The 26,478-nt window shown below is 44.4% G+C and overlaps 1 long non-coding RNA gene across 1 annotated transcript; it reads left to right on the top strand.

Annotated features, from left to right (window-relative positions):
- Nucleotides 1–2,699: 2,699 nt before the first annotated feature.
- Nucleotides 2,700–26,263, top strand: LOC137374921 (uncharacterized). The gene is made up of 3 exons (XR_010975919.1): nucleotides 2,700–2,770; nucleotides 20,185–20,270; nucleotides 26,060–26,263. It is a non-coding gene; the product is annotated as an uncharacterized lncRNA (long non-coding RNA).
- Nucleotides 26,264–26,478: the final 215 nt, after the last annotated feature.

Below are 26,478 nucleotides of genomic sequence, written 5' to 3'. Positions count from 1 at the left end.
ATTTCTCCACTTCTATCTCCTGTTTTAGAAAGCTCCTTAAAACCCATCTTTTCACACTAGCATTCAGTCATCTCCTCTCTGCCATGGCTTGACATCCATTCATCTTGCTATTCGCACTTAGGAAGACATTTTCTTTTCTTCTTGGATTGGACCTGCATAACAGCTTTTATTTCATCTCAACACAAAGATTTCTAAGTTTTAAAAGTATATTGCTCACGTAAGAGAAACGTAATCACATTAGACATCATCTAGGACAGACAGACATCAAGGTGCAGGCTTTTTCCCTTGTTGGGCGAGGAACTTCACGCACTTATGAAGTACGTTTATTAAATAGTTTGGGAGAGGGATTGGCAAAGAGAAATAACATTTAACCAGTTTTGGACAAGTTTTCTAGACTAGATCCCATTAAAGAAAGGGGTAGGTTTGAGGTAAGTTATGTTGAGGGGCAATGTTCTGAAATGTTAACTCTGTTTCTCTCTCTCCACAGATGTTGCCTGACCTGTTGGATATTTACAGCATTTTCTGTTTTTTTTCAAATTTCCGGCACCTGTAATTTTTTTTTGTTCACATACTGTCGGCTGGGTATGTTGTAAAGATATAAAGGAAAAAGGATGCATTTCACCCAACCTTGGCCAAATAGTTTGAATTATTAATAATAATTTAATATTTAAGTACATTAACCAAATAAATGTCTTTTACTCATGAAAGGAGATGTTTGTAGGGTGGGAAAGCACATTCCAGGAACTGTGGGAGAGGGGAGAAACAACATAAACTGTTTCCACTGGCTGGAGAGTCATTAACCAGAAGACACAGATTTAATATTATTGCAAAAAGCCAGGAAGAAGATGAGAAATATTTTCGCACAGTGAATTGTTATGATCTGGAATGCACTGCCTGAAAGGGTGGTGGAAACAGATTCACTAGTAACTTTCAAAATGGAATTGGACCTATAAAATGGAAAACATTGTAGGGCTAATTGGGGGCTGTTTCAGAGAGCCAGCACAGGCACGATGGGCTGAATGGCCTCCTCTGTGCTCTGTGATTCTATGATCCTAAATTTGTTGACCAATTTGCAGCAATCTAAGTTCATCTCACCCTTAACATCTCTCACTGAAGAGATGTTGCTAGCCTGAATTTCTTAATAAGGCATTAATTTTCCTCACTTTTGCCTAGACATTGGGGTGGCACAGTGGCTCAGTGGTTAGCACCATCGCCTCACAGCTCCAGCAACCTGGGTTCAATTCTGGGTACTGCCTGTGTGGAGGTTGCAAGTTCTCCCTGTAACCGTGTGGGTTTCTGCCAGGTGCTCCGGTTTCCTCCCATAGCCAAAGACTTGCAAGTTAGTAGGTAAATTGCCCCTAGTATAGGTAGGTGGTAGGAGAATTGTGGGGATGTGGTAGGGAATATGGGATTAATGTAGGATTAGTATAAATGGGTGGTTGATAGTCGGCACAGACTCAGTGGGCCGAAGGGCCTGTTTCAGTGCTGTATCTCTCTACGACTATGAGTTCATTGCATTAAAATAAGGCATTTCATTGGGGAAAAAAGACATAAACGCTGTTTCGATCATGTTGGTTTGAATTAGGCGGCCTGCTTGCTCTTGATAACTTTTTATAGATCATGGTTATGGAGATGATTGTGGTTCAAGCTCAGACTTCCCTTCCCATTCAGGGATAGAGAGTGTATTGAGGAAAGAATCTGAAAAGATCGGAAGGAAATAAGTGTTTCACAAAAAGGTCCTATGCTCGGCTAAATTTACAAAAGTCAATAACAAGCCATTAGACAGACACAACCTCAGAGAGGGCTTTAGATATTTGCAGTGCTTGCCAACACAGGCTGTAAGCCAGTTCTTAAGAGTCCAAAGATCTGAACAAGTAAATACAGTCTCACATTACGATATTGATAAACTGAGTAGTCTGTGGTTTTATTGATTAGTGCTTCAACAAAGAAACTATATCATAAATGTTAACCGACGCTTTCTCCGTACAAACACAGACAGACCTGATGTGTATTACCAGCATTTCCTATTCTAATTTGAAATGTCTTGTATGTTTCTTGTAACTGATCAGAACCACTTCAACGTGTCAATAATTACCAGAATGGCATGAATGTAATGTAGAGCAGAGGGAGTCTGCGGTCCCCTAGGGGTCAACAAGAAGGTTTCAAGCCATAAGTAACCTCTGGGATCTATTAAAAAATCAGATTAAAAAAATGAAAAATTCATCATTGCATAAAGGTGCGATCAAGCTGGAGCAAACTGGCAGCTCTAGCCCCAACTAGGACCTCTTGAATGTTAGGGAGGAAAGAAGTTACTGATGTCAAACAGTGTGGAATACGTCAACCTCAGGAAACTATTAGGACTAACACTACTAGCAAAACTGAAACAGTTTGCAAACATTTAAATATTCTATACTGGCTAATTTTCTCCCTCAGTTTCTCTCCTGCTATCTTCAAAGTGTTGAGTCACACTGTAATAAAGTTACAAGGGTGCTGGTTGCCCTTTAGTGCATAACCTCATTCATTTTGTGATCCTATAACATGAATGTTAGCAATTGTGTCTTTCAAAAAGGAATTGGATAATTATCTGAAAAGATTTTCAGGGCTACAGGGAAAAAGGCAGGGGAGTGGGACTAGCGAGTTGCTCTTGCATAGAGCTGGCATGGAGCCGATTGTTCAAATGGCCTCCTTCTGTGTTGTAACCATTCTATGATTCTACCAGAGTGGGAGCCAATATTTTCTGCAGTGCCGGGATAGCAGCTGCTATAATATGGTGAGTGGGAGCAGTGCTGTGAGAATTTCTACGGAGAAATAATATTTGTGTTGTACTACAAGGGGTCCCTGAAATTTTTATAGCATGGGAGGGGGGACGTCAGAAGCAAAAAGGTTGAGATCCCCTGATGTTGAGGATAATTGTGGGCTTCCACATGGATGCAATGTTTAACCAACTTGATGTGAGCAATGCAGTTGTGAGTGTTATGGTATCAGATAAGGTTGTTAAAATCTTGCACCTAACCGGGTAAGGAAGCAAATTTTAGCATGTTAACACTGGGGAGCACACAGACACCATTCTCCCATGAGTTGACCTACAAGAGCATGAATTGTAAAAGGGCTTTAAGTGTATTATGCCACTGGTAAAGCAACAATTACAGTGGGTATAGTACATCCCTTTTTCCAGATGTAATTTAATCTAGCTATAATGCATTAGTATATAACTTAATTGCTATTTTAATTATTAATTGTTAGCACACAGAATCACATTTGAAGTAGGCTATAATAGGTCCTATCCTAATACTAATTCTTTGTTTATTTAATTATATCCAATATATTTTATGAAAAATATGAACCTAATATGAACAATATAATTATAGAGATGAATTACTATTAACTCTGAGGCAATTCACAATGTATTTAAAATTGTCTAAACACTGTGATCGTTATGTCAATGCATTATTTTTAAATAAATTGATGCAAGACAAGCTCCATCTACAAACACACTGAAGGAGTAATACATGTGCTGGACCTCCAAGAAATTAAAAGCACGGGACTTATTTACACAAAATTTATTAAAATAAAAATGGCAACTAATTTTCCAGCTGTTGGTGGAAAATATGAAACTGAACAGTTTATTTGACAAATTGTTACTGAAAATATTGTGTGGTATGTTACAGTCAGATGAGGAGGGGGTCATAGGCTCCCCTCTTGCCCTTCCTCTTGTTTGGCCGCAACAGGGTTTATTCCTTTTTAAACAGTGGTTGTGCTTACTGCTTCAGAGTGTTTTACCTTTTACCTTTAATGTGATTGTGAAGGAACCAGTCAGACAGGTTTTCTTGAGTTTAAACAAGAAAGAGGTGAGTTTATTATATTTAACAGTCTAAACACAATCTAAATAAAATAATAAAAAAAAATACACTACACATTCACACACACATTCACAGGAGAATCATACACACACAAATAGATTACAGAGTGAGAAGTAGATTTTATGGTTGGATTGGAGTCCAGAATAAATAAAAATTAAATACACAGTCTGTGAGATTGGATGATTCTGTGGTCTTCCAGCTGAAGTTGTATTCTTGAAGTCTTTGGCTAGTCAAAATGCACTTTACTGCTGGCCCGCTCGGCTCAGGGCTTTCTTGAAGGCAGACTTGTAGGTGGCTCTCTTTCCCTGGTCTCTGTCTGTGGTAAGCTGTAGACTTGGAGGGTCCACAATCACAGATGGTTTTCAAACTTGTGGTGTTATCTGGGGAGAGAGAGTGGGGGGGGGGGGTGGGGATGGGAGGGAAGGCACACAGCCTTTCTGCTGCACAGTCTGAGTTACTGGCTTGACTTTTTTTTAAGGAAACTCCCAGCTTTCACAGAGATGGACAGACAGTCACATGACTGCCTCAAGGTATTCCCTGGACCTTCTAATGAGATTCAAGGTTTGGAATTGGCTCCCCAGCCCCCGGGATACCAATATTTACACATGAAAGTGTTTGTTCTTTCAAAGTCAAGGTGTTCAGATTGCCTTGATTTCCATGCTAATAAAGCAATCTTAGGTAATTTAATCACTTAGAGCAAGCCATTGTTTTGGGTCCATGTTCCTCAGACCTCTGTCTCCTGTTGGAGGCCTTGGAATGTGAAAAGGTGTTTCAGATGCAAATTGCAGTGGCCATCTTGGCTGCCAGTTTTTTAAAGTTAACTGCAGGATTTTTTTCCATTAAAAGTTTAATGTAAGTTTCCAACCGACTAATTAATATTCCTTATTTGGTATATCATTTTTCTTGACACCTCCGCTCCACACAGAATGAAATGTGTCAATCGGAACATTTCATTAAAGTTGTGGAAAAGAAAAAGAAGAAAACACACATTCATTTTCAACACTCACTCCTCAAATTCACTCATTAATCTTAGAATTGCTGCATCTGGCTTTGTCTGCAACAGCTATCCTGGTTTAATTTTTCTTGGAGCTTGTCTGGGATGGTTATGTGTCAGATTAGTTCCTGGACATTGCATCAGTGATTACATTGTTTTTTTTTCTCTGCAATGCAACTTTAACCATCCAGGTTCCAGCACCTTGATAATTTTTCTCCCTATAGTGGCAGTGGGTAATTTTTTTTTAGCCCTTGTGAGGTATCTGAGATTTCCTCTGGGCCTTTGTTCTTGCTGAATTGAAATTGTTGGGTTTGATCAGCTTTGGGTTTGGGACTGACCATTGGATTCTTCAGTGGGTAGATCCATACTGACCTCACTTTTAGTTTTCTGGTGAGTCACACAAGTGCTGTTTAATTTCGCTCCTGCTCTCAGCACTGTCCTTTTTGGCCTGAGGAGGCCCTGTGTGTTCAGCTTTCCCTTTTCACCGATAGCTGTTAAGGCTCCTATCACCCTCCCACCTTTTATCTTTTTCAGGGTTGTGGAGGTGTCTAGGGAAGGGTTTCCCTTGGGATAAGGGCTTGTGTACAATTCATCAGCCAGAATTGCAGCTCTTCGAACCTTTTGTTCCTCTACGTGGGTTTTAATGGAAAGGGGAAGTGAGTTTTTAAACCCCTCAAGAAGGATCACCTACCTCTCTGAGGTTTTCAAATCTGGGCTGTATCTTAATTGCCTGTATCAACTGGTTGATAGCAAGATGCTTAACTCAAACTTGAGGTAAGATTGGTCAGGCTGCTTCAAGAGGGTTCGGAATTTCTGGCGGTACGCTTCCAGTACTCTCTCATAAGCCCCCAGGATAGCATTTTTAGTTATCTCATAATCTGATGAACTTTCATCTGGAAACAGTGACGAAACCTCATGGGCTTTTCCTATTAGCTTGCTTTGTAACAACAGTGTCCTGCTCTCGGCCAGCCATTTCAGCTGTTTTGCAGCTTTTCAAAAGTGATGAGAAATGCTTCCACATCCCCCTCATTGAAACTTGGAATCAACTGGGAGAACTTTAAGAGCTCAGCACACAGTCCTGAGCTAGGGGTAGCTTCCTCACTAGCCGTGCCTTCACTGGGTGTACTGTGTCTTCCCCTGATTAAAGCAAGCCGCCTTAACTCTCCTCCTCCTCCTTCTGGAAAGCTCTCTCTTTTTCCCTTTCTTCCCTTTCTTTTTCCCTTCTTGACACTCTCTGCTCTTTCTCTCACTGGAATTCTAATTCTAGTCTCCTCTGTTCTAATTGTATTTTTGCTAACATTACCCTGTCTGTTTCTGACTCTAACACTGTTTCTGAACTTTCAGAGTCAAGTGAAAAATGGTTGGCCACAAGTCTTAGGATTTCTAGCTTTTTGCTAGCTTTTGAACAGAAAGTAATCCCTAACTGCCCAGCTACATCCCTCAACTCTTCAATAGATAGCACCTGTTATTATACATTACATATGGTTGATATCTACATATAATGAATAATATGAAATAAAATAATTGAAAATTAATTCACCAAAATGAGAGGTCCTCCCCTCACAATGTGCAATATTGGAGATATTCCCCTTCCATATAATAACCATTCATTTCCTAGGTGTCACAACTCCAATTTGAACTATTTAAAGATAATTACAATAGACGGCGTTAAATGTTTGAACTCCTGGGCCCAAAAGGTTGGCGCTCAAAACTCAGTAGATCTAAGAATGTCCTTGACATCTAATGACTAGGTTCATTAATATAAATGTAATTTTTCCCCCAAAATGTTGCTTCGAGCTACTCTGGATTTTCAAGCCAGCTTCCTGGTTCCATTGCCAATCCACATTGAGCCTTTTTCTAACCAAGGTCAAGCAGAAAACTTCCAGTTGTCAAGGTTTGCATGACTTGACTGAATTTTGTTTGCAAGACTTAACGTTAATAGCAAATTACCAAATGAGAGTATTCCTAGGTTAAGAGTAAATATGCAATGCTGAAATATATTTAGCACCAAAAGGTGAACCCACAAGTCAATTCCCCAATGGATTTTAAGTTGTAGTTGGGGTTTCTGATATGTATTGCTGCTGTTCCTTACAGAAAGCTGGGGCAGTCCTTATTGAGGGTCATTTAAAAGGATTGCTATCTGATGACCCCCACCTGTCGCCTGACTCCTGTCCTTTGGTTTCTTTGGTGGAGATTTTCCTTGATTGGTTATGTGCTAACAGCAGAGGGTGCAGTTGAGTCACAAAAGTGTGAGTTTGTTGCATGGATCTGATTCCCTTATCATCCATCACTTCCTCCTGGCTTTGGAAAAGACACTGATAATTACATTTGATACTTTCATCTTGAAAGAACCTTCAACCAAGAAGCAGCAAATATTTGGCTGGGACTCAAAGTGTAACTTCCGTATTCATAAATGTTGAATTACACAGATGCTGATGCTTTTCAGCTACCCGTTAACATCATATTTAGTGCTTTCTAATGACTGCCTGGAGGCAGGTCTGAGACAGACATTTTGTAGAGTACTTCTGCAAATGTGTTATGAAGTTCGGGTCTAGTATATTGAGAGCTCACTTCTCATTTGTTATACCATCATTAGAGTGAGGTGATCTTTTCATAAGTTGTCTATCATTACACTGTCACCCTCAGTCAGGTGCCACAAGAACAGTGGCCAAACCAATGGCATATTAATCAAGGTAGGGTAGCTTTTGTGCATTCCAGTCCTTTTCCTCTCTTCATCCAGCCACTGTTAACAAAACACCCTTTTCCTGAAGCATGTGATACAACTATATTGGAACCTACACCTTTAACCACAAGCCTATGCTGCTGATGCATGTCCTGTAAATATTGTCATGTAAGCAAACTCTTTAAGAGTTAAAACTAACTGTCTGTCTGTCCATCTGTGTGAAGGGAAGAAGGAGGGAGGGAGAGGTAGCACTGCAGGAAGGGGGTTAAAGATGTCCTGATTCCAAGAAAGATCCTTGAGGTAATGTTCCCTTTTTAACACCATTGCTTTGCAGCTATATTTTTAAAAGATTCTACAGATGAGGGACCCGCACCGCCGCCTTTTAAAGCACGCTGATTGGTGATATTCCTCCTTTAAATGAGATCCTAAAACTCCACCAGTGGCTTAATCAGTAAATATAGTGTGGTGTGCAGCAATCCCCAGGTTCAATCCCTGACCTGTGCTGTTGGCTGATCTTAGCCAGCATGGCAAAACATTTGGTCCTTGTGTCCTTGTAGAAGATGACTGGAATGTTTGGAAGTGTGTTTGTGGTCAATAAGTAAGGACAGGACTGGAATCATTACTGATGCACCCCATCACTAGTCTACTGATTCTCTGGACCAAATTTTCATTCAGCTGCAGAAGCGGGACTGGAGGCAGGCATGCCTGCAATTTCCTGCTACTGGCTGCGTGCCAGTCTGCCACTATGGGTCCACCTCTGGGCAATTCTCATTGTTGCTGAATCAGGTGTGTTATGGATATCAGCCCACCAATTAGGCCAATTAAATTGTCCATTGAGGGCACTTGTCAGAAGCTGGTTGGAATTTTCCAGGCAGCAGGCAGGCCACCCACTGAGGCCAAAACCCAGCTGAAGAATTGAGATGGCCCCCTGACAGTAGACCATGGGAGTGGAAGGCCCGGGAGGGCCATCAATGCTTCAGTGAATGCGTGGCTCAAAGACTGGTGTGGCAGAAGTGGGTTCCAGTTCTTGGGGTACTGACACCAGTACTGGGGAAAGTGGAGGCTGTACTGTTGGGATGGTCTATATCTGAACCATGCTGGGGCCAGTGTTCTAGCGAGCCGCATAACTAGGGAAGTAGAGAGGGTTTTAAACTGCATAGTGGGGGCAAGGGATCAAATTTGGGAAGATATGGTAAATCAAGTAGTAGAGACAAGGCAAGAGAGAAAGATATTAATATGGGAAATAATAAACAGACTGTGACAGGAAGGGACAGAGCATACAAATCTAAGAGTAAATCAACAGATAAGGCTAGAGGTTACAAAAATAATAAAAGGACACAACTAAAGGCACTGTATCAGAATGCATGTGGCATTCGAAACAAAACAGACGAATGAAGAGCACAAATAGAAATAAATAAGTATGATCTGATAACCATTACAGAGACATGGCTGCAGGACGACATAGATTGGGACCTGAATATTGAAGGGTACATGGCATTTAGGAAGGATAGGAAGCTAGGAAAAGGTGGAGGGGTAGCTCTGTTAATTAATGATGGTATTAGTGCAATAGAGAGGGATGAACTAAGTTCAGGAGACCAGGATGTAGAAGCAGTTTGGGTAGAGATGAGAAATCATAAAGGCAAGAAGTCACTTATGGGAGTGGTGTACAGGCCACCTAACATTAACCACACTGTGGGACAGGGTATAAAGGAAGAAATAATGGTAGCTTATCAGAAAGGTAGAGCGATAATTACGGGGGATTTTAACCTACATATAGACTGGAAAAATCAGATGGGCAGAGGTAGTCTGGACGAGGAGTGCATTGAATGTTTTTGGGATAATTTCTTGGAACAATATGTTCTGGAGCCAACCAAAGAGCAGGCCATACTAGACCTGGTATTGTGCAACGAGACAGGAATAATTAATGACCTCATAGTTAAGGCGCCCCTAGGTAGCAGTGAGTATAATATGATTGAATTTTACTTTCAGTTTGAGGGAGAGAAGAATGGGTCCAAGACCAGTATTTTAAACTTAAATAAGGGCAATTATGAGGGCATGAAAGCAGAGCTAGCTAAAGTGAACTGGCAAATCAGGTTAAGGGATAGGTCAATAGAGATACAGCGGCAGACATTTAAGGGGATATTTCAGAATACATAGAATAGATACATTTCAACGAGAAAGAAAAATTCCAAGGGTGGGACCCGCCATCCATGATTAACTAAAACAGTTAAAGAAAAAGCCTATAATTTACAAAGATGGGAGGCAGGTCAGAAGATTGGACAGAATATAAAAAACAGCAAAGAAGGACTAAAAGATTGATAAGGAAGATAAAATTAGAGTACAAGAGAAAGCTAGCTTGAAATGTAAAGACAGATAGTAGGAGTTTCTATAGATAATTAAAAAAAGAAAAGTGTTAAAATGAGCATTGGTCCTATAAAAAGTGAGTCTGGGGAATTAATAATGAAAAATAAGGAGATGGCAGATGAATTGAACAAATATTTTGCTTCGGTCTTCACTATTGAGAATACAAGTCAGGAAATGGAAGGGAGGGAGGAACTCAAGAAAATTACAATCATCAGGGAAGTGGTACTGAACAAATTGTTGGAGCTGCGGGCTGACAAGTCCCCAGGTCCTGATGGACTTCATCCTAGGATGTTAAAAGAAGTGGCTAGCGAGATAGTTGATGCGTTATTTTAATTTTCCAAAATTCCCTAGATTCAGGGAAGGTTCCTTTAGATTGGAAAATAGTGAATCTAACTCCTTTATTCAAAAAGGGAGGGAGACAGAAAGCAGGAAACTACAGGCCAGTTAGCTTAACATATGTCTTGGGGAAAATGTTGGAAGCTATTATTAAAGATGTTATAGCAGGGCATTTAGAAAAATGCAAGGTAATCAGGCAGAGCCAACATGGTTTTGTGAAAGGGAAATTCTGTTTAACAAATTTATCGGAGTTCTTTGAGGGAGTTACATGTGCTGTGGATAAAGGGAACCGTTGGATGTATTACACTCAGATTTCCAGGAGGCATTTGATAAGGTGCCACATCAAAGGTTATTGCAGAAAAAGCTCATGGTGTAGGGGGTAACATATTGGCATGGATAGATGATTGGTTAGCTGACAGGAAATAGAGAGTAGGCATAAATAGGTCGTTTTCTGGTTGGCAAGATGTAAGTGGTGTGCCACAGGGATCAGTGCTAGGCCTCAACTTTTTACAATTTATATAATTGACTTAGATGAAGGGACCGAAGGTATGGTTGCTAAATTTTCTGATGACACAAAGATAGGTAGGAAAGTAACTTGTGAAGAGGACATAAGGAGGCTACAAAGGAATATAGATAGGTTAAGTAAGTGGGCAAAGACCTGGCAAATGGAGTATAATGTGGGAAAGTGGGAAATTGTCCACTTTGGCAGGAAGAATAAAAAAGAAGCATATTATCTAAATGGTGAGAGATTCCAGAGCTCTGAGATGCAAAGGGATCTGGGTGTCCTAGTGCATGAATCGCAAAAAGTTAGTATGCAGGTACAGCATGTAACTAAGAGAGCTAATAGAATGTTATCGTTTATCGCGAGGGAATTAAATACAAAAGTAGGGAGGTTATGCTTCAGCTATACAGGGCATTGGTGAGACCACATCTGGAGTACTGTGTACAGTACTGGTCTCCTTATTTAAGGAAGGATGTAAATGCATTGGAATCAGGACAGAGAAGGTTTACTAGACTAATACCTGGAATGGGTGGCCTGTCTTACGAGGAAAGATTGGACAGGGCTAAGCTTGTATCCGCTGGAATTTAGAAGAGTAAGAGGCGACTTGATTGAAACATATAAGATCCTGAGAGGTCTGGACAGGGTGGATGTGGAAAGGATGTTTCCCCTTGTGGGAGAATCTCGAATTAGGGGTCACTGTTTAAAAATAAGGGGTCGCCCATTTACAACAGAGATGAGGAGAAATATTTTCTCTCAGACGTTCGTGATTCTTTGGAATTCTCTTCCTCAAGAGGCTGTGGAAGCAGAGTCTTTGAATATTTTTAAGGCAGAGGTAGATAGATTCATAATATATAGTAATGATTTAGATGAAGGAACTAAATGTAATATCTCCAAATTTGCAGATGACACAAAACTGGGTGGGAGGGTGAGTTGTGAGGAGGGTGCAGAGAGGCTTCAGGGTGATTTGGACAAGTTGAGTGAGTGGGCAAATGCATGGCAGATGCAGTATAATGTGGATAAATGTGAGGTTATCCACTTTGGTAGCAAAAACAGGAAGGCAGATTATTATCTGAATGGCTATAAACTGAGAGAGGGGAATATGCAACGAGACCTGGGTTTTCTCGTACACCAGTCACTGAAGGTAAGCATGCAGGTGCAAAAGGCGATAAAAAGGGCAAATCGTATGTTGGCCTTCATAGCAAGAGGACTCGAGTACGGGAGCAGGGATGTCTTGCTGCAATTATATAGGGCCTTGGTGAGGCCACACCTGGAATATTGTGTGTAGTTTTGGTCTCCTTATCTGAGGAAGGATGTTCTTGCTATAGAGGGAGTGCAGCCAAGGTTTACCAGACTGATTCCTGGGATGGCGGGACTGACGTATGAGGGCAGATTGAGTCGGTTAGGATTATATTCGCTGGAGTTCAGAAGAGTGAGGGGGGATCTCATAGAAACCTATAAAATTCTAACAGGACTTGACAGGGTAGATGCAGGAAGGATGTTCCTGATGGTGGGAGAGTCCAGAACTAGGGGTCATAGTCTAAGTATACGGGTAAACCTTTCAGGACTGAGATGAGGAGAAATTTCTTCACCCAGAGAGTGGTGAGCCTGTGGAATTCGCTACCACAGAAGGCAGTTGAGGCCAAAATATTGTATGTTTTCAAGAAGGAGTTAGATATAGCTCTTGGGGCGAAAGGCAGCAAAGGATATGGGAGAAAGCAGGAACAGGCTGCTGAGTTGGATGATCAGCCACGATCATAATGAATGGTGGAGCAGGCTCGAAGGGCCGAATGGCCTACTCCTGCTCCTAATTCATATGTTCGTATGTATGTAATGAATTTAACCCCAAGCCGCTATTGCCAGTGACCATAGCTCCAGCTGCAGGCCGTCCTGTGAAGGGTTCCGCACTGACAGTTTGGCAGCTGCAGCCACTTTTTATTTTTACTCTTTGAAAAATTCTTCAGAAAATCTCGTTCCCCTACCTACATTATCAGCTCCAATCTCTGCCAGTGGGGCTGCCGGTCCTTCAGTGCTGGGGAGCGTCCTATTGGCAATCCACCCACGGGAGCCCACCCGCCATCCTTAATTGGATGGGGCTCCTCAAAAATTGCCCTCTGGGTCCCGGCACCAGAAGTTATGGGTTCCCAACCTGCATTTCCTTCTGTCATCCATGCCCACTTGGGCAAGGTACCAGGGGATCCATAGAAATATATCCCAACAAGAGATATCATCCATAAAATGGCTGCTTATGAGACTGTATTTTCAACAGATGAGAGTCAAAGCCATTCTTCAAAAGTAATCCTGGAGGCAAAACGCTCACTTTAATTGTGGAAGAAATCAAGCTGAACAAGGAATAAATGTTAAAAGGTATCGCTGTTGAACAAACCAGTCATTCAGTCGTTAGCACAAATTCTCCCTGATGTTTTCAGGAGGAATAACAACTCTTTTGTACAGACTGGTACTGTGTTACCACACAAGACTGCCAAGCATTCAAATAAATCTCAGCCCACGGTGTGACTGGAAAACCTCTATTTTCTTCTGTTGTATCAGGACATGTCATCTCTCAATCTTTTTGGATATTTATAATTCAAATGAACTACAGGATACTCATTTTTGAAATACATTTAACAGCAGTTTGGCTTTTGCTAATGCTATTTTTTTTTACAACAGTATCAGCAAAATACTAGTTGAAGAAGAGAGAAACAGTTGAACTGCTGGAGAGTGTGTTTTTCTCCCTGGCTTAAGGTTCACAGTTGTAAACAATACTGCTGCAGTAACAGGATTTGGCCAGTGCCATTCACGAAATGGCCTCACTGACACCCACAATTAATGACATGGAAAACAATGAGCAAGACTCAAGTTTTTTTGGAAGCTTTGGTAATCTGTATTCTGCACCTCTTCAAATTTACAGTTCTCCATTCCTTTTTGGGTCTGCCTTGCAACAAGCAAAATGAACGCACAGACCAACAAAGCTGAATCCCCTCTCATCACTGGCAATTCAAAAACCATTCAAAAACGGGAAAATAGGCGTAAGAATGGAAGTGAGGCAGCGGCACAAAAAGTAGTAGATTATAACATATAAGGTACAATTTATATATAGCAAAACATTCCAAGGTGCTTTATAGGGAAATGAGCAAGCTGTTGAGATGGAGCTTAATGAGGTAATTGAAGCCAAACACACAGAGAAATGTCTTGTGGGGCTTTTGAATTGCTGTAAATAGAATTACATTGAATCTGCATCACAGAAACAAGCCATTCGGCCCACTGGGGTACTCTGGTTTTTATACAGCACATGAGCATCCTCCCTAACTACCTCTTCCCACTTGCATCTATATCCCTCTATCCCATTCTCCTTCATGTCTAGATCAAGGCCAGGATTTTACTGCCACCCCCGGGAGGTAGGGAGGCTGGTAAAATCACATGGACCCACGCTGGATCATCGATCCGGCCATTGGGGCATTTTAATAATAGTGGGGCAGGAAACGGAGACGCTGCCTGCTCTAAGGAGGCAGGGAGTCAATTTCCATAATTAAAGTCCCAACTTTGGCCCATTTTACAGTGCTGCCGGCAATTCTGCCAACGGCGGGGCAATCCCCCGCCGCCTGGGGAGACTACCAGCTAAATGGAGGCCGCCTCCCAACGGCGCCCCAAGGGGAAGGTTTAATTGAACAAAGAGGGGAACACGTGCAGGGAAGGCAGCCCCAATGAATTCCCCAGAGGGTTTCTCCTCCAGCACTGGGCCTCATGATTTTATTTCTTTAATTACCTGGTATAGGTGCCAGGTCACCTGCATTTATCACCACATCTCCCAGTGGGGCTGCTGAGGCTTCAGAGTTGCTGGCCGTCTGATTGGACCCGCAGCATTAGGAGCCTATCCTTAATTGGATGGCAGGTCCACAGACAGCCAATTAGGAGACCACCTGTGGTAAAATTACCGAGCAGGTCCTGCTGCCGGCTTATTACCCCAGTGTTGGTGTCCTAACTTCCCTTGTGAAATTCAGCCCCAAGTCTCCCTTTAAATGGATCAATGCTATTTGCTTTAGCCACTCCATGTTCTCACCACTCTGTGTAAATAAATTCCTCATAAATTATTTATTTGATCTCCTGGTAGATATGTTAGATTAAGTATATGCCCCCTTGTCGTGGACTCACCCACATTTTCTCCACATCCACCCTATCTAGTCCCTGCATAATTTTAAAGATGTTTCACAGGTCTCCTTTTAGTCTGCTCTTTCCCGGAGAAAGGAGCCCCAACCTGCTTAATCTTTCCTGATAGTTTCATCCTCTCATTTCTGGTAGCATACTTGTAAATCTTTTCTGCAATTTCTCCAGTGGTTCAATATCCTTTTTATAACATAACAGACAGTACTGCACATGTTGCCCCAAGTGTGATCTTACTGAGTTTCTATATAGATTAATCATTACCCTCCTTGCTTTTGCATTCCATTCCTGTCGAAATTAACCTCAGTCCTTTGTATGTTTTCTGGCTTTACCAATTGATGTTGCTGTCTTTAGTAACTTAAGTACTTGTTCTCTTAGATTTTTTTATTTCCAAAATATACTTTATTCATAAAAATCTGTAAAAATTACATTGCCAAACAGTTTCAAACAGCACCAAACAATACAAACATTGCAAGGGAGATCAGTTTCCTTCAATACAATCATGAGTTGCCTCACAACCCTTCCATTTCACATTTGTCATGCCAATTACATTTTTACATTTACAGCAAATGAAAATTATCCTGATACAGTTCGAGGGGTTTCCCATGGGTCCAGCCCTTCAGTTCAGCTTGGTGGGGGGACCTTACACTGTGGTCTTTCCCCTTGAGCCTTTGCTGCGGCTGCCCCAAGCTTTAGTGCGTCCCTCAGCACGTAGTCCTGGACCTTGGAATGTGCCAGTCTGTAACATTCGGTGGTGGACAACTCTTTGCGCTGGACGACCAGCAAGTTTCGGGCAGACCAAAGGGCATCTTTTACCGAATTGATAGTCCTCCAGCAGCAGTTGATGTTTGTCTTGGCGTGCGTCCCTGGGAACAGCCCGTAGAGCACAGACTCCTGTGTTACAGAGCTGCTTGGGATGAACCTCGACAAAAACCACTGCATTTCTTTCCACACCTGCTTTGCAAAGACACATTCCAGGAGGAGGTGGGCAACCGTCTCTTCCCCACCACAGCCACCGCGGGGGCATTGTGCGGAGGGGGCGAGATTTTGGGCGTGCAGGAAGGATCTGACTGGGAGGACCCTTCTCACCACCAGCCAAGCTACATCTTGGTGCTTGTTTGAAAGTTCTGGCAATGAGGCATTCCGCCAAATGACTTTGGCGGTCTGCTCGGGGAACCATCCGACAGGATCCCCTGTCTCCTTTTCCCGTAGGGCCTTGAGGACATTCCGTGCAGACCACTGCCTGATGGATCGGTGGTCAAAGGTGTTTTCCCGCAGAAACTGCTCCACGAATGATAGGTGTTACGGCATGGTCCAACTGCATGGAGCGTTCCGCGGCAATGTGACCAGGCCCATCCTTCGCAACACTGGGGACAGATAGAACCTCAGCACGTAGTGACACTTGGAGTTTGCGTACTGGAGGTCTACACACAGCTTGATGCGGCCGCACACGAAGGTGGTCATCAGGATGAGGGCGACGTTGGGTACATTTTTCCCACCCTTATCCAGAGATTTGAACATCGTGTCCCTCCGGACCTGGTCCATTTTAGATCCCCAGATGAAGCGGAAAATGGCTCGGGTGACCGCCACAGTGCAGGAGTGGGGTATGGGCCAGACCTGCGTCACGTACAGCAGCAACGTGAGCGCCTCGCACCTGATGACCAGGTTCTTACCCACAATGGAGAGAGATCGCTGCCCCCACATGTTCAACTTTTGTTGTACCTTGGCTAATCGCTCCTTCCAGGTTTTGGTGTACGCCCCGGCCCTTCCGAACCATATCCCCAGCACCTTCAGGTAATCTGACCTGACGGTGAAGGGGACAAAGGATCGGTCAGCCCAGTTCCCAAAGAACATGGCCTCGCTTTTGCCGTGGTTAACTTTGGCTCCCGAGGCCAGTTCGAACTGGTCGCAGATGCTCATCAGTCTGCGCACGGACAGCGGATCCGAGCAGAAGACGGCGACGTCATCCATGTACAGGGAGGTTTTAACCTGAGTGCCTCCACTGCCTGGGATTGTCACCCCTTTTATGCCCGCATCCTTCCTAATAGACTCAGCAAAGGGTTCAATACAGCAAACAAACAAGACCGGGGAGAGAGAGGACAGCCCTGTCTGACTCCAGATTGGATCGGGAAACTTTCCGATTCCCACCCATTGATTGAGACTGCGCTACTGATGTTTGTGTAGAGCAGTTTGATCCAATTGCAGATTCCCTCCCCAAACCCCATTTTGGAGAGCACGTCCATCATGTAGGTGTGCGATATCCTGTCAAAAGCCTTCTCCTGGTCCAAGCTGATGAGGCAGGTGTCCACCCTCCTGTCCTGTACATAGGCGATCATATCCCTGAGTAGCGCGAGACTATCAGGTATCTTCCTGCCGGGTACAGTACAGGTCTGATCGGGGTGGATCACCAACTCCAGAGCAGACTTGACTCGACTGGCTGTGACTTTGGACAGAATCTTGCAGTCAACATTCAGCAGTGAGATGGGCCGCCAATTTCTGATTTCTGCCCTCTCCCCCTTCCGCTTGTAAATGAGGGTGATGATGCCTTTCCTCATGGATTCTGACATGCTGCCGGCCAGGAGCATACTCTCGTATACTTCCAGCAGGTCCGGGCCGACCCAATCCCACAGGGCCGAGTACAACTCGACCGGTAAGCCGTCGCTTCCGGGAGTTTTACTCGTCTCGAAGGACTCGACGGCCTTTGTCAGCTCGTTCAGATTTAGCGGCTTGTCCAGTCTCACCCTCCTGCTGTCATCTAAGATCTCTGTGATAGATGACAGGAAGGACTGGGAGGCTCTGCTGTCTGTGGGCTTCGCGTCATACAGCCCAGCATAAAAGGATTTGCTGATCCTTAGTATGTCGGACCGCGAAGACGTTACAGAGCCATCCTCTTCCTTCAGGCTGCTGATAACAGAGCTCTCTCTGTGTACCTTTTGGAAGAAGTAACCCGAGCATGTCTCATCCTGCTCGATGGAGCGGACTCTGGACCTGAAGATGATCTTGGAGGCCTCCGTGGCAAAGAGCGAGACCTGCTGGCTCTTCACCTCTTGGAGGTCCTCCTTGACCTCAACCCCCATCGACTGTAACCAGAGCAGATTTTGCATACTTTTCTGGAGTCGGGACATTTCCCTCTGTCTCTCTCTCGCCCTCTGAACACCTTTGTGGATGAAGAACTTCTTGATGTTCTCCTTGATCGTCTCCCACCAGTGAACTGGAGACTCAAAGAGGGGTTTCATGGTCCTCCAACCTTTGTAATCCCTTTTGAGTTCCTCAACGTTCTCTGGGGTCAGTAGTGTAGCATTGAGCTTCCATGTCCCCTTGCCAACCCGCTGGTCGTCCTGTACGTGACAGTCGGCCAGTAAGAGGCAGTGGTCGGAGAAGAACACCGGCTTGACGTCGGTGGATCCGACCGTGACAGCACGGGACACAAACAGGAAGTCAATCCTGGAACGGGCAGACCCGTCCGATCTTGACCATGTGTATCTACACGGCGCTCCGTCTGCAGGTTTGCTGAAGACGTCGTGCAGTTTGGCATCTTTAACTGTTTCTATTAGGAATCTGGACATAGCGTCCAGTTTGCTGTCGTCTCTGCCGGATCGTCCAGCCGCATCGATGATGCAGTTGAAATCACCGCCTAGGATGACCGGCCTGGACGTCGCCAGCAGCAGTGGGAGCTGCTGGAAGACGGTCAGCCGCTCGCTGCGTTGTACCGGGGCGTACACGTTGATCAACTGGAGCGGAGCGTTGTTGTACATAACGTCTGCTACAAGGAGGCGACCGCCCACCACCTCCTTAACTTCGGAGATGGTGAAGTTACCTCCCCGCAGCAGCACACTCAGGCCGGAGGAACGGCAATCATTACCCCCCGACCAGATCGATGGCCCGTGGGACCACCATCGCGACCACTGCCTGTAGGTGCTGAGGTGTGGTATTCCACACTCCTGCAGAAACAGTAGGCCGGCTTTGACCTTGGCGATGTAATCCAAGGTTGAAACACATCGCGTAGTGGATTTAATGCTACGCACATTAATGGAAGCAATTCTTACACCCATTTTTTAAAAGTTAGTTGCTGCTTCCCAGACCATTTGTCCTTGCTAGTCCCAGACCTTCGGGATGTTCCTGCATACCCATAGTGTGCACAAGCTGTTTCATGTTGGTTGGGCTCAGAAACCCCTCCTGGTTTTTCATGCCGGGTTTGTTCCGCTGGGGTGACATCGGGGGGCGGGGGGGGGGTTCTTGTAGGCAGCAAGGATTGGGTTGTCCTCTGCTGCTTCCCTCTGTTCCTCCTCAAAAACATCACTGCTCCCGGCCTCCCGGAGCTGAGGTGCGCCAGACGTGTCTTTGCTCTCGGTGTCCCGGAGCTGGGATGCGCTGGCCGTGTCGTTAAGTGTGGCGCTTTGGGGTTGGGGCACGCCGGGCCCATCACAGTTTCCCGTGCCCGGGGGCTGGGGGGCTTTATCTTCCATCTCCTTGGGGTTCTGCTGCCTCTTTTGAAGGGGCCGTCGTTCTAGCATTTCCCCGTCCAGTGAAGAGGAGCTGTTGTTTAGTTTAGTTTAGTTTAGAGGTACAGCACTGAAACAGGCCCTTCGGCCCACCGAGTCTGTGCCGACCATCAACCATCCATTTATACTAATCCTACACTAATCCCATATTCCTACCACATTCCCACCTGTCCCTATATTTCCCTACCACCTACCTATACTAGGGGCAATTTATAATGGCCAATTAACCTATCAACCTGCAAGTCTTTGGCATGTGGGAGGAAACCGGAGCACCCTGCAAATTTCCATACTGTATCTCAAAATTTTGAGTCCAAGTTGTTTATATATGTGGTGAGCAACAATGGTCCCATCATGGATCCCACTGGGATAACACTTCCCTTTCTCTGCCAGAAGGTAGAAAAATATGTAGCAAAGTTGTAGAAGTTTAAGAACACAATTCCACAGTGCAAAACTATGGTAATTGAAAACTCTGTCGCCAATAGTGGAGATATGGTTACCAACTCTGATTGGACATATCCCTTGCAATTTCATCATATGACCACCAGCCTTTAACCATGCGCCCCGCCCCCCACTCCCGCCATTGGTTGTCTAACACGTCCATCTTCCCAGTGCGCTGCCTTCCCGTGCCATATGGAAACCAAGCAGACCTATCATTACCCGATTGGATGATTCTTGACAATCAGTCAAACAGCCCTTTACCCATCACCAAGATGTTTTATGACTAATGAAAAAAGAAAATGAAAAAAAAAGTAGTATTTTTAATGCCCCTATGATCTTTCTCCCAGGTTCCTTGTAGCAGCGTCCTGGAGACTCCAGGACAATCCTGGAGAATTGTCAAGCATAAGTGGAGGAGAAGGGAGGTAGATGCATGGTAGGTCAAGGTCAATAAATAGGTCATGTGTGGTACTATACTGGTTGGCCTGAAACAGGAAAAGATGGGTGGGGAGCTGCCTGCAAATGATGTGTTCGTAAACCTTAATGGAGCAAGAAAAGTTGGAATAAAAACAGAAAATTCTGGTTAAAATAGAGTTAACCTTTCAGTTCAATGACTTAGAGGAAGTTGGAGATGGTGCAATTACCAGCGGCGTTTTGAAAAGGGGCAGGGAATTTTTGAAGGGCAGGGGAACAATGACTGGGGTTAATGATAAATGTCAGTGAGCATTATGCTTTGTAATGGTGGATGAGTGGCTAAGAGCTTGGCTGGGATAAGATGAAAGGAACTGGTGCCAAATCTCATAGAAGAAATGAGTGTGGGGATTGGCCATGGGAAAAATTAGAATAAAAGCAAAATACTGCAGATGCTGGAAATCTGAAATGAAAACAGAAAGTGCTGGAAATACTCAGCAGGTCTGGCAGCATCTGTGGAGAGAGAAGCAGAGTTAACATTTCTGGTCTGTGACCTTTCATCAGAACTGGCAAAGATTAGAAAAGAATTAGGGGTTGAAATTTATGTTGCTGCCACAGTGATCGGACGTGAGGAGGCGGGCGATCCATCCCTGGCAATTACGTCAGGTGCCACTGCATAGGCGCCGATGCCATTTTTAAAGGGCTTCAAGCCCTCTATTGCAATTTAAAATTTAAACAGACATTGTTTTTAAAAAATTAAATAACTTAATCCTGACCCTCTCCCACCACCTCCTCCCCCATCCAATAGCCGTAGAATTAACTACCTGCCCTCTCTCTCCCCGAAAACACAACTGATGCACCTGACCGTCCCCCTCACAGTTCATAAACTTGAAACTTTATCCCTTCCCACCATCCCCTAGACCAATTAGATTACTCTGATGCCGTTCCCCCATCCCCCCCACACAGAGAAACTTACCTGCTCTCCCCTCCCCGCCAGTGTTCTGCCTCGGATCTCCGGACGGAGATCCGAAGGCCTGGGAATGCCGGCCACTGGCACCAATATTGGAGTGGGACCGTCAGCAGGAGTGGGCTAGTAATTAATTCATTTATTTGCATTTTTAAAAATATGCAGATTTTGCTTCCGTCACTGAGCGGCGGGGGGTGGGGGGGGGGGGCGCCTGCCACGAGGCCTTGCCACCACCGGCAATATCAGGCCAGGCCTTCCCGGCAGCGAGGCCCATGGCAGGCCTCTGCCGGAGGCATTTACTGGCCTTCCGCACCGCCATGACCCCCAACGTCAGGGGTTGGGGTGGGGGGGGGGGGGGGGGGGGGGAGTGCTGTAAAATCCAGCCCTAGGTTTTAAGCAAGTGAAGGGTGTGGCGAGGTTTGGTGGGGAAGAGGGCAAAAGGGAGGGAGAAATTAGAATGTTGTGGGGTGACAGTCTGTGTCTATGGGGGGCAGGGTAGACCAAGACAGCTAAGCAGGTCAACAGAGAAAATTAGCAGAGATGCTTATACTATGATTTATACCCTTATTGGAGACAATCAGTGCTATCCATGAGAGGTGAAAAGATAAGTGGGCATGAATGTGGCATTTATGATGCAATTGTTCGAAAAATATTTTTTTTAAATGGAGACAGTGACCCCTTCATTGCACGTTCTTCTGTGGGATCTTGTTTTCCAACTGCAGATTCCAGCTGTTTAATTTTAATACCAAAGGTGGTTTAATTACTCTCACCTTGAAAGTAAGCTCCTTTTGGAAGTAAAACCTGCCAATTTAATTTCCAGAGTTGACAGCAACTCAGATGGGCTTAATTAGAAAAGCTGTAGCGAGCAGATTCACTGCTGCTAAGGATGCATTAAGAGAAAAAATATCCCTTGGGGTAAAAAGGAAAATACATATTTGCTGGTTACTGTGCAACCTGATAATAACCCAGTAATCTGACAACAACAGCTCCGTAACCCAGTAATAATGGAGCATTAACTTTTATAACTGCAAATGATAAGAGCTTGAATACTGAACAATAACAGCTAAAGGTAATAGTTCAGGTACATGAGAACCAAGTCCTTGCAACGACAAACTAGTTATCTTGGAACAACAGCTAAATAACTTGGGCCCAGTAGCAGACTAGCCTAATTAACAACCTAATTACCTGGAGATCACAGCTCAATAACCCATGGATGACAGCTCAATGATAACTGGTGATTTCCTAAATTGTTGAGATCAGGGCAATTCAGACGTAGATCAGTCCTTTGTTGGCTAGGACAGTAGCATACATGTGATTAAAAGCAAACTGATACAGCGGAATTCAGTTACAGTGATTGATTTGGGCTAAGCAGAAAGATGGTGTCACGAAAATGTGCTTTCTGTCAAATGATTTTTAATCTACCTGCTGGAAACCCAAATTGAATTTTAAAAAACAGAGAATAAAAGTGACTTAAGCTCTCAACTAAAGATGGCTATCCTAATTTGTATCTGTGTACCTTCCACATTCCAATCCATTTTAATGGAGACATCATGTCTGCAAAGACCCATCAAGGACAATGACCTGGGAAATATGAATGAACCACATATTCTGTCCCCATTAGCAAGGCATCAAGGCAATCACCTGAGATATTCAATTGGTGGAGACAAACCACTAAACCTAATCACATGGACTATGGGACCCTAGCCGAGAGGGGGTTCACAGACACAAACTCATCAAGTTATAATGGGAATGCCTGAAACTCAATCACTTAAACAATGGGACCCTAGTTATGAGAGGGGGATTCTGAGACATAAACTGATTAAGTTGCAAGGGGGATACAATAGTAATTACCATGTTTGAATCACTGCATGATGGACATGTGACAGGCTCACCCTTCATGTGTTTAAGCTTCTGCTTTTTCTGCAGTAAAAAGACAAGCAGCTGAGATGTTGAAAAGAGTAGAACCAAATGGGTTCCCTCCTTCCCCCTCTCTCTCCAACCCACTTTGCAAGCTTTGAACCCTGTTTGCTGACCGTGATCACCCAGGGATGCCCCTGCTGCAGACAGAGACTCCTTGAAGGAAATCAACCCCACACTACCGTCTCCAGGAGAACAGGCAAATAAATGGGAAGCACCAGAACCACCGAGGGAAAGTTGCATGCTCACCGAGTTCAGCCTGAAGACAGCTGAGTCACCAACCTCCACAGACTGTATACCCCTTTTATTTCTCTGGACTCTAATTTGACCAATCTATCCTCTTCTCTCACTTTGTAATCTATTTGTGTGTGTGTGTGTGTGTGTGTGTGTGAACTTCAAGTATGCGTGTGAAAGTCGGGGCATATTTTATTATTTTACTTAGCTCTGTTTAAGTACAATAAAGCTAACCTCTTTCTTTGTTAAACTCAAGAAAACCTGTTCAATTGGTTATTTTATGATCACAGCATGTAAACAGTTAAACACTCACTGAATTGGCAAGTATATCCTTTTCAAAAGAGAAGTAAACCTATTGCAGTCAAACAAAGAGAGGGAAAAGAGGGAACCATTTGATCCCTTGTCATCTAATCATAACAATGGTGTTAGATGATAGTTACACTATAATTATGAAGCTGGGAGAATGCTGTCACTGAGACTGCCCTCAATGCAGCCCAGCCTCTACCAGTCATGGATGAGCTGGACATACAGCCAACCAAATCGGAACTCAGTGATGCCATTGATTCCCTAGCCAGCGGAAAAGCCCCTGGGAAGGACAGCATTACCCCTGAAATAATCAAGAGTGCCAAGCCTGCTATACTCTCAGCACTACATGAACTGCTATGCCTGTGCTGGGACGAGGGAGCAGTACCCCAGGACATGCGCGATGCCAACATCATCACCCTCTATAAAAACAAAGGTGACCGCGGTGACTGCAACAACTACCGTGGAATCTCCCTGCTCAGCATAGTGGGGAAAGTCTTTGCTCGAGTCGCTCTGAACAGGCTCCAGAAGCTGGCCGAGCGCGTCTACCCTGAGGCACAGTGTGGCTTTCGTGCAGAGAGATCGACTATTGACATGCTGTTCTCCCTTCGTCAGATACAGGAGAAATGCCGTGAACAACAGATGCCCCTCTACATTGCTTTCATTGATCTCACCAAAGCCTTTGACCTCGTCAGCAGACGTGGTCTCTTCAGACTACTAGAAAAGATCGGATGTCCACCAAAGCTACTAAGTATCATCACCTCATTCCATGACAATATGAAAGGCACAACTCAACATGGTGGCTCCTCATCAGAGCCCTTTCCTATCCTGAGTGGTGTGAAACAGGGCTGTGTTCTCGCACCCACACTTTTTGGGATTTTCTTCTCCCTGCTGCTTTCACATGCGTTCAAATCCTCTGAAGAAGGAATTTTCCTCCACACAAGATCAGGGGGCAGGTTGTTCAACCTTGCCCGTCTAAGAGCGAAGTCCAAAGTACGGAAAGTCCTCATCAGAGAACTCCTCTTTGCTGACGATGCTGCTTTAACATCTCACACTGAAGAATGCCTGCAGAGTCTCATCGACAGGTTTGCGTCTGCCTGCAATGAATTTGGCCTAACCATCAGCCTCAAGAAAACGAACATCATGGGGCAGGATGTCAGAAATGCTCCATCCATCAATATTGGCGACCACGCTCTGGAAGTGGTTCAAGAGTTCACCTACCTAGGCTCAACTATCACCAGTAACCTGTCTCTAGATGCAGAAATCAACAAGCGCATGGGTAAGGCTTCCACTGCTATGTTCAGACTGGCCAAGAGAGTGTGGGAAAATGGCGCACTGACACGGAACACAAAAGTCCGAGTGTATCAGGCCTGTGTCCTCAGTACCTTGCTCTACGGCAGCGAGGCCTGGACAACGTATGCCAGCCAAGAGCGACGTCTCAATTCATTCCATCTTCGCTGCCTTCGGAGAATACTTGGCATCAGGTGGCAGGACTATATCTCCAACACAGAAGTCCTTGAAGCGGCCAACATCCCCAGCTTATACACACTACTGAGTCAGCGGCGCTTGAGATGTCTTGGCCATGTGAGCCGCATGGAAGATGGCAGGATCCCCAAAGACACATTGTACAGCGAGCTCGCCACTGGTATCAGACCCACCGGCCGTCCATGTCTCCGTTATAAAGACGTCTGCAAACGCGACATGAAATCGTGTGACATTGATCACAAGTCGTGGGAGTCAGTTGCCAGCATTCGCCAGAGCTGGCGGGCAGCCATAAAGACAGGGCTAAATTGTGGCGAGTCGAAGAGACTTAGTAGTTGGCAGGAAAAAAGACAGAGGCGCAAGGGGAGAGCCAACTGTGCAACAGCCCCAACAAACAAATTTCTCTGCAGCACCTGTGGAAGAGCCTGTCACTCCAGAATTGGCCTTTATAGCCACTCCAGGCGCTGCTTCACAAACCACTGACCACCTCCAGGCGCGTATCCATTGTCTCTCGAGATAAGGAGGCCCAAAAGAATTATGACAGTAAGTAAAAAAGATACTACTGATTTGTGTTTCAGCGAAAAAGTCTTTAGCGCTCCACTGCTCCTTTAGATGAGAGCCAGTTAATTCAAGACAAGCCTGGGCCCTTCCTGTTCTGCATAACCCAGTAAGATGTTAGGCCTTGCATTTGCCACAAAGGCATCAGAATAACCTGCCCTTAGCTCAGTGCTAGTCCTGCTAGGATTGCTGAAAGTTTAGGATTTATGAACAAGGAGAAATAATAGGCCCCAACCCCTCTCCTAGCACTCTGTGGCATAACCTTTCAGTGTATCAATGCTTTCTATTTCTTGTTTCATTAACTTCCTAAATTTAAATTCCACAGATTAATGTTATCAAAACTACATTTACAGGTACAAAAGCTGCCAAGAGGAAAATTATATGTTTGCACCTACCAGCACATGAGGAAAAACCAGACCTGCTCTTTTCCAGAAGTTTGATTTGAAGCTGCTATGAAGACAGATTGGATTACAATTTTTAATTAACACTCATATTGTACATTCTGATAACCTCCGTGTGCTTAGAATTCTTCTGCTGGGGATAAAGGGGAAGTAATAAAGAGCCACTTCAGATTACTCAGAGGTATTGAATTGATTACTTCTATTAAACACTCAAAGATAAAATTAAATTAGATATCTGTAATCTGTATTAAACAGACATGGGTTCTCCGCTGGCTATTTTTCAGCTAATAGTCTTGTGCTTATTGTCCCATAGAAGGTCTGATAGCTCTGCCCTTGGGCTTTGACATGGACTGGTTCTCTTCACCTCTTCA

The sequence above is a fragment of the Heterodontus francisci genome, chromosome 11 (genome assembly GCF_036365525.1).
Source record: "Heterodontus francisci isolate sHetFra1 chromosome 11, sHetFra1.hap1, whole genome shotgun sequence".
Classification (NCBI taxonomy): Eukaryota; Metazoa; Chordata; class Chondrichthyes; order Heterodontiformes; family Heterodontidae; genus Heterodontus; species Heterodontus francisci.
Note: the sequence above shows the minus strand (reverse complement) of the source record. Positions and strands in the feature narration are given on the sequence as shown.